Source organism: Dromaius novaehollandiae, chromosome 4 (assembly GCF_036370855.1).
Source record: "Dromaius novaehollandiae isolate bDroNov1 chromosome 4, bDroNov1.hap1, whole genome shotgun sequence".
Lineage (NCBI taxonomy): Eukaryota > Metazoa > Chordata > Aves > Casuariiformes > Dromaiidae > Dromaius > Dromaius novaehollandiae.
Window position 1 is genome coordinate 3,256,635 of NC_088101.1, and position 8,782 is coordinate 3,265,416.

The 8,782-nt window shown below is 42.7% G+C and overlaps 1 long non-coding RNA gene across 1 annotated transcript; it reads left to right on the forward strand.

Moving 5' to 3' along the window:
• The first annotated feature begins 1,583 nt into the window (after nucleotides 1-1,583).
• LOC135328341 (uncharacterized) lies at nucleotides 1,584-7,592 on the forward strand. The gene is made up of 3 exons (XR_010389177.1): nucleotides 1,584-1,800; nucleotides 2,833-2,916; nucleotides 5,786-7,592. It is a non-coding gene; the product is annotated as an uncharacterized LOC135328341 (long non-coding RNA).
• The last annotated feature ends 1,190 nt before the right edge of the window (nucleotides 7,593-8,782 follow it).

The following is an 8,782-nucleotide window of genomic DNA, read 5'->3' on the forward strand; positions in this document are numbered from 1 at the left end:
GACGGCAACACGTGTCCCTGTGAAGCAAAGGGACTGCACCGGGGCAGCTGTCTCCTTTGCACTTGCGTGAGCCCAAATGATTGTGTTTGGAGAGAGAGAAGTGTGGCAGGTTTTGTTTTGGAGCGGTCCCTCCCTCCATTGCTATGAGGAATGCAGAGCAGCTGTCGTAAGGAATATCCGGAATATCCCTATTCCACCTTTATTCCATATGGCTGCTATGTGTAAATGCAGCACTGTAAACAATGGCCCGCCTGTGAATTAATCCCATGGTGACTAAAAATACGTGGGCCTGTTTTTGCTGGCTTCTCTGCCTGAGCTCTTAGCACACCATTTGCGGAGCTCCCATCATAACCAAAGCGTGTTTCCAGCAGCGCGCGCACATGCAGTTCAAAGAGTTGCTGCTAGCAGAGCAGACTGTGGCTTCTGAGCATCACAAACCTGAAGCAGAGAACAGAAGTCATATCCAAATGCCAAGCCCAAATGCTTGTACATGGCAAGACTGATAAAGCAGTCAGGGCACAGGATGTTAAATGCCACAGGAAGGCTGCACCACACAACAACCCAAGGGTGACTGGGACAGCTTGTCATTGCCTGGCCAACCGTTTCGCCCTCACTAGGGGCATGGTCTGGAAGCTGGGAGGATAGTGCTTGCTGGGACGGGGCAGGGGGAGTATCTAGTCTGTAAAACAACATGCCATGGCTGCATTCTGTCTGGGTCTGGAGGCTAAACTGCCTCCTTGAGGTAGTCCTGGAGGGGGATGGCTCCCTGCCTAGTTGCAATGGCCTTTTCTTTCCCAAAATGTTCAGGATTCTCCACTATACCTTACATGGGCCTTGGCTGGGAATGGTCTGGCCAGGCTTCTCATCTTTGGGAGGCAAAAATCAGTTTTGCCAGTGCATCTGGTGGCTCTTTGTGTTTGTGTCCTTGGCACGTACTCAGTACAGAGTGAAAAGGCTAAAACCTGAGTGTGTCCTGCCTTCAATGGCACTGCTGGGAAATGGGAGGGCCCCCATCCTGCAACACATTCTCACTGCAGCCATCACCTTGGTATTAGGGACCACTGTGACAGTGAGCTTCAGGAGCATGCAGGCATCAGGAGGGGAGCCAAGGAGGATCATAGTTCAAGCAGGCTGGGGGCTTTGGGCCTCACATCTCACTGACTGTGGAAAGAGTCCCCTGGTCTTACAGACCAGTCTCTGCTGCTGCTCTGGCAGATGTGGCCTTGCTCTCTGTGACAGTGATTTTCCTTTCTGGCCAGGAGACTGGATGTTTCTCTAAGTGCTGGCATTATATTGCTAGGGCCAGAAGACATCCCTATTTTCCCTATGTGGCTTGCCACTGGCATGGTATTTCCTGCAGGATTGCTGCCCTGCTTTGATTTTTGTTTTTTCCCTGCAGCCTGCTGGCTGTCAGTCTTGTTTCTGAGGTATTTGCAGCTGCTTCACTTTGGCTTGGTATTGCCAGCACACTGGTAGAGATGAGCTACACTGGGGCTCTAACATAAACATAAAAGAATCTACTGAAGACTGTAGGGTATATCCACACGCTGCTTCTTGTCTTGCAGACAAGCTATGCAGTTTGCCCAGCTCCCTCCTATCACATCCAGTCCCTGCAAACCAGGAAAAAAGATCATATACAATTGTGGAATGGGTTGTATTGCCTTGCAAGACTTGGAAACTACAGCCTCACCTTTCAAAAGGCTCTTCTCTTCTTGAGGAATGTAACAAAAGTGGGCAATCAGAAAGCTGAGTACCCGCCAGCCCTAGGGTGATGGGTGAAATACTGCAGAGTAAGGAAAGGTGAGTAATGGAGGCATGATTACCTACAGACAATTTCAAAGAGATTCATTTTCATTTACATTTTGCATGAAAGCTTTCATAGTTTTGTGGAAAACTTTCTGCTCCTGCTCCCCTCTTTTCAAATCATAACCAGCCTCTGTAGCTTCTAGAAGGAGTTTTCCTTTTAAAAATTCAGCACTTGGAAACCAACTTTAGATTCAAATTCCCCCTTCCTCACCCAGAAACTGTTGTATTTTTGAAAATGAAGAGAACTTAAGGTTGTTGGCATGTGCATTTCTCCAAAACGATCCCACCATGCAGATTTGGAGGCATTTATGAGCCATTTTGATAATCTCTCTGCTGAGCTGTTTTGTAACTCTAGGTTCTAAAATACTTCCTCAATTCTGGCCCAAGTCACTTCAAAAATGAAATTTAGGCTCTTAAATCATTAGATCATTTGAAGACAAAACTCCCACTGGTAAACGTAAGCCCTTTCGAGAATATAACTCCACGTCTTTGGCAAGAAGTCCTTAGCCCCTGCATGTCAGACTGCAAAGCAGGTTTTACTAATGGGAAAAACCCCTTGACTTTGAGACTGAAACTGGCGTGACACTCTCCAAATCTTACACTTCTTCCATCAACCCGTCATCAAAGCTCAACATCTTGCAAATGGCAAAACGGCTGCCTATGTAAACCAGAAGCTGCACAGCTACCCCTCCAGAAAAAGAGCAAAGCATGACAAATTTCCTCTATGTCATGTCTCACAGAGCAAAATCATGAAACAGTTTTAAAGTGGTGCACAAAAATAATTGGTGAAGCTAACTCATATCACCCATCTGATTACACAGGGACAATTAATATATGTGTGAGAAGTAACGGAATTAAATACAGATCCTGACTTGGATTTTTCAGAAGAAGAGTGTGGTTAGTACCATAGAGTTAAGCAACTGCCAGTGTGGTGCTTTAAAATTCTGGGCACAACCTGCTTTAAGGTTCCACAGAGAAATAATTCAGATGTTCATTTTGCCTTAACCTGCGTGTCTCATGTCACAGGGCTGGCAGACAGGAAAGAAGACCTGCAGGAGACAAATCTTTTCTGGAGAGGTAGCTCATTGCTAGGCTGGATACAAGAACATGGTAAGCATTTCTGTATTGTGTCTGAGTATGCCTACAGCATCAGTTGTAATACCTCACCGTGTCAGAGACTATTAAGGGAACATGAATGATGAATATAGTGAACCATGATGTCTTTTACCTGTGCATTCCCATCTTTGTTTTTCCTGATGTGGCACATCATGAACGCATCCCCTTGGGGTTCCTTTTCCAGTAGCTCAGGAACTTCTTTTAATTTTGGATATTTACCTTTTAAAAAAAAAAAAAAGTATAAATGATTGGGTATTTCTTTTGTAACTGCATGCATTTGGCTTGCTTCCCCCCCCCCCCCCATTCTTCTTTCACAGACTCATTGGTAACTGGATGACATGTAAATATAATATATAGCATACAGTTACTGTACTGATGGAGGTGTGATTTCATTATTCAGCATCAATATTTACAGCAAACTCTTTTCCCTGCATTACAAGCAGACTGTTCCCATTACTGAGTCTTTGAGACTGTCAGCTCTGCAGAGCAGGCAGGGGAATAGTCTAATTTTGAGTTCCTACAGTATCGAGTTTGTCAGCATGTAACAACAATCTAGGTATATTAGAGCATTAAATTGGAGTTATGCAGATTTTTATGAAACCCAGGCAGGGGAGGGTGAGCCAGATTCAGCCTATTCCCAAAGCCCTCTGTGAGGAGATCCTGAGATGCCTGAAATGTAGTGCCCACAAGTAAGTGCAGGAGCCACTTACTTCTTGTGAATTATAGTGATTTCACAACTGTGACTTGCTTATGGAAAATTGAAATGCCTGCAAAACTTGGTGTACTCCTTCACCTCATTTTACCTAAATTTAGTGTGACTGACACATACTTAAGCTGTGTGTATCAAAGTCTTGATCTGTTAGTCAGTCATATTATTTGTGCTCTTGATGTTCTTTCCGTGTCATGGATTTTGCTGATCAAAAAACACCAGTACTTTTTTGTTTCAGATAGATACACAGCATTCACATCACTTAATTTCCTGTGATTTCCTTGTTCCTGGTGCATGAGATCAGATTTTTAATAATGCTAAATGTAGTACAAGATAAAGCTTGGAAGTTCATTTTTTACAAGGGACAGTGTTACAGACCTCTGCATCTGTACAGTTGGTTTAATAAAATGATACTGGGAAGCGACATTTCTTTAGCACTGGCACAGGATGATATATGGCTGCATTAATCTAACCTAGTGTGTACACATATTTTAATCAGTTTGATTTAATTTCACTTTGCATTGCCTCTCCCCATCCCCTCAGCTGAAGGCTCTCAAATTTGACCTGATGAGTGATCCACTACTGGTGCTATCAGGCTGTAGCATGGAATGTTTTTTGACTTAGATATCTTGAACGCAAGTCTGTTGTTACGCAGATAATTAAAGTATTACACTATCAATTATAAAATACTGCACTGTTTTCACTCAGAGCTGCAGTAGCAGCATTACTTTCTGTGGGGGTTACAAGTTAGCAGTACCTCACCTCCTGCTTTCTGTCTGACATGGTACATGCAGGCAAGGACGGGATGCTGTGCTGCCAAGTGGGAAAGTCCTGTGAGGGCTGTCTCAGCAGCATCAGAAACCTTACAAAGGGACTGTTTTCGTCCTCCTCCTGACCTCCACCCTAGTTTGGTTTTGTTTCCTCTTTTATCAGCTTTATAGTGAAACTCCTGCAGTATGATTTCAAGCCCTCAAAAGGTTTTGCAAGGGCCACTTGGGTTTAAACTGGTCCAGCACCTGTTTATTTGCAGCTGTGCAGTTGAGCAGGGCAGCCGCCATCCTTACGGAGGCACACTGTGGTCTTTGTCTTCTCAGGGGTGGTCAGAAATCAGCAGTGACCAACTGCTTTCCACAGAGATCGATCCATCCTGCTCTGTGCAGCGCCAGAGAGACCATCCCTTATCCCACATAGAGCTGGCACCTGGGTTTTACTTGTGATGTAAAAAAAAACACCCATGATGCCTTTTCCTGCTGCAGAAATGCCATTATTTTTCTTGTGCTTGTGAGTTTTGCCCTGCTTTCTGCTGTGAATAAGCAGCCGTCAGGCAGACTGCCATGCCATTTGCACTTGCACAGTTGCTGTCCAGCATGGTTGGGGGAGAGAGAGGAGGCAGGTTTTCTAGATTCTGAAGAATGACATCAGTAAATTTGCAAGTCTTTGTTATGGCATGGTAGCTATCAGTACATTCGGGGACAGGGAGGGAAACATCTAAGGCTAATAGCAATAAACATATAAGAAATGGGTCTCTGAATATATCCCCAAGTTTTCCTTTGAAGGTATGTATTTTTCTTTAATTGTAGTAAAAATATGCAAGTAAGAAAATCTTGCTGGAGCTGGCATGGCCCAGAAGGAGCTATTACAAAGAGAGAGTGATAGATGTGTTTTGACAGAATGGCTGACTGCATTCCAACTACTTCTTGGAGTTGAAATACTGATCCTAAAAATGGTTTAAAGACAAAGCAATGTCTGGCTGACTAAAGCCCGAGTGATAGGACTGAGAAGTCCATTTGGTGAATAGTGTCTGGATGTTTCACCTAAAAAGATCATCCTTTTCCCCCCCATGAAGTGTTCCCTGAATGCAAATGTTAGTTGTTCTGAGTCCTCAAAGAAAAGTATGGGAGAAGCTCACCAGAAACTCCTTTTCAGCAGCAGTCTGACAGACTGTGCTATGGGCACTGCTCCATATGCTTAACCTTCTTCAGAAGCTGGTGTTCATCTGTGAGCTCCTGTGGATGGTTTTGTTTTTCCAAGATAAAAACCTGGTACAGTAGCACTCGGTAGGCAGCTATACAAAAATGGAATTTAAAAATGTTGGCAATTGGTCCAGTAACTAACAGTCTGCTTTGAAATACTCTTGATGCTTTTCTTTCTCAGATGAATATGAAAGCATTTTTTGTATGGAAAAAAAAATTGAAGATGTTATCCTATCCCTGAGAATCTGAAGACTGTGTTTTATGCACCTTGATCCTGACAGGTGGAAAGCTGAAGGAGATCCCAAGCAAGTAGTCTATAGAAATTCTCATTTTAAGTGCCTTTATTCTACCCAAAATGTATATTATGCATCCAAAGGCTTTCTGTTTTGTTTTCTTGTTGTTTTGTAGCAGTTTTCTTACAGTTTATCTGCACTCTACAAGACAAATCCTTCAGAGTCCCAGATGGGAAGGATGAGCTCTGCTTCAGATCATGTTCTTCTGGGACTACTTGCCAATCCTAGGAGTTTCACCATGGCACGAGGAAGCTTGATTTGACTTTTGTGTTATTTTTGGTCATTCTGATAGGGTCTTGGCATTTGAGTTATGGCGCTGTTGGGGTCTCCGTGCCTAGTCAAATACAGAAAATTCACTCTAGCCATTGCTTCTGGGGAGACATTTTCATTCAATAATGTTTTCTTGTCTATGCCAACCATATGCAGGTTCCTCAAACCATATCATTTTGACTTCAGGTTTTGTACAAAATGAGGATGTTCACACAACACAAAGAGACCTGAACACTTGCTGTTAAGAGATCTTTGTAAGCCGAAACCCAAGCACTCAGCCTTTTGAAAGGCATCACCTTCATCCTAGTTTCATCAGGCCCTGTTCAATCTCCCTGTTGATTTCTTTCACTCACCATACAAATAGTGCTGATGGGAGCATGCTTGATCAGCACAGGCGTTGCAGCACTAATTGGCTATTAAGCTTTGTGCAGGTGCATTACTGGGAAGCACTTACTGCCTACCTAAATGACTATTAGCTACTAGTGTATCCTCTAAGCTCTACTCATTCCCTAGCATAAGGGTCTAATCTCAAAACTACCACTAGTCAAGAGGTGGAAGAATGCACAGTTCCTTACATTCATGGCAGTTGCTTCTATGCTGTCCGATAGAACAGGCATATGGACTTCAGCATCTGCCAGTGCAAGGCTATGAGAATTCAAGGGGAGTGTCCTATTGTGTAACACCTAGGTCAACACAGCACAGAGCGCTCCAGCCCTTTGCTCCCCAAAGGGAATCACAGTAGTGCAGCATACCTGCCCTGGACACAGCTCTGATCACACTCGGCCTTGCAGCCTGCTCTGCCATCCAAGGCAGCCAGCCACTCACTGACCTCTTTCTGCCCACTTCAGGGAATGAAGGCTGGCACTGTACATGGGGCTGTTGCCAGCATGTGATAATACAACCATAAACATAAGCTAGGACTAGGACAGATGTTAATGCTACTGTAGCTGGGCACAAGGCCAAAAGCAACAGTCCCAAAGCTGATGGTGCCTGAACAAGTTTTCTTACTGGGAGGTTAACATGTCTTCTAATTGGGGAACTGTACAGAAGACCATTTTGGCACAGTGGATTACTTGAACTGTGGTTATGTGCTGGTACTGCACTCGTTTCAGGAACCCTAAAGTCACTTGCCAGAAGCAGTTTTTATTCTCAAGGAGACAGTGCTTTACAACTCCCATTGCATCAGAAGTCCCACTGGCTTGGGCCCAGTCACCAGTGGATCACATTCTATACAGGTACAGTATGGGTTTCAACTTCCAAATGTTGTCTTATAGCTAAGGTGACACATACAACACATTTACAGATTTGAAGATGATTCTTAGTTCAGAGGACCTAAGGCATGTGCTTTTTCCCTTAAAAGAATATTACAATATTATATTTTTACAACTTAGTTATTTGATAACTAAACTTTGATGCATGACTACATAACCACACATGTGTTAGTGTTTTGACATCTCTAATTGAAGAAGCTCTGGTGTCTACCAGAGATTTTTTTTCTTTTAAACTCATCGAAGAACTATTAATTTCTGTAATGGTGTTCTGACATGCATAGAAGTGCAGTTCTCTCACTCCTGAAGCTGTAAAGATACTTAATGATACACAGTCTGTTAAAGTATTTGCTATGGGAAACATTTGGATTTGATTGACTTATTTCTCATAATGTGTTTGCAAATGTGCATGAGTTAAGTTTATCTATATATACTTACATGTACATACTTCATTCATAGATATATTCATGATCTGGTAATTCTGGTCATGTTCAATAGGAGGAGGGAAACAGCATTTCTCATGGAGAGAAATGCCATGGGGACACCTTGAATTTGATCCATTTTGGTTTCTTGTTCTCTTTTCTACAATTTCAGTCATGCCAATTGAGCTAAGTGTTATGTCTGTCTTCCCCTGTACGTATAAGATGATACAAAGACAACAGAAGCAAAGGTAGGTTACAAATAGTTATCAATACCCATGGGCTGGAATGTATTACTTGTTCTTCTAGAAGTGATACTTATGGAAGACATTGAAAAGTAGCACAAGACTGGTGTTAATAATTACCTCAATTACCCAGGCTGGAACATCTCCCTCCACAGGGGTTTCTGGTGATGTTAAGAGTCTAGTCAGTAGACTTTTTCCCTCTTTTACTCAGTTTATTAGCCATTGTTCTTAAACAGCTATTCACCAACTTGTCAGCAGTATGTTATCCCTTGATTCCATCCCTTGCTTACAACAAAGGGATAACATTTAACTTGTTACATTTAAGCATAGGTTTTTATCATCTTTTTTTTCCCCTTTATAGGAAAGGTTTTTAACACATTACTTACAATCATGCATAGTAGTGTCAACTGCTGGAAACTGCAAATACAGCAGTTAAGCTTCAGGTTTTGGATAGGTATGACTATCCAAACATTTTTACTATGTCCCTTCAATGTTACTTCTACTCTAGTAGAATCCAGATTCTACTATTCATTAGTGACCCCACTGAGATTTCTCCTATACTTAAACATACTTGCTTAAAAGAACCCAACTGTAATCATCAAGCTAGAAGCACTAGGTTTAGCTGCTTGTCTTTAAGCTGTTGACCTTCAGAGGATTAGCCTGTGCAATAAGCCAGAGATCTA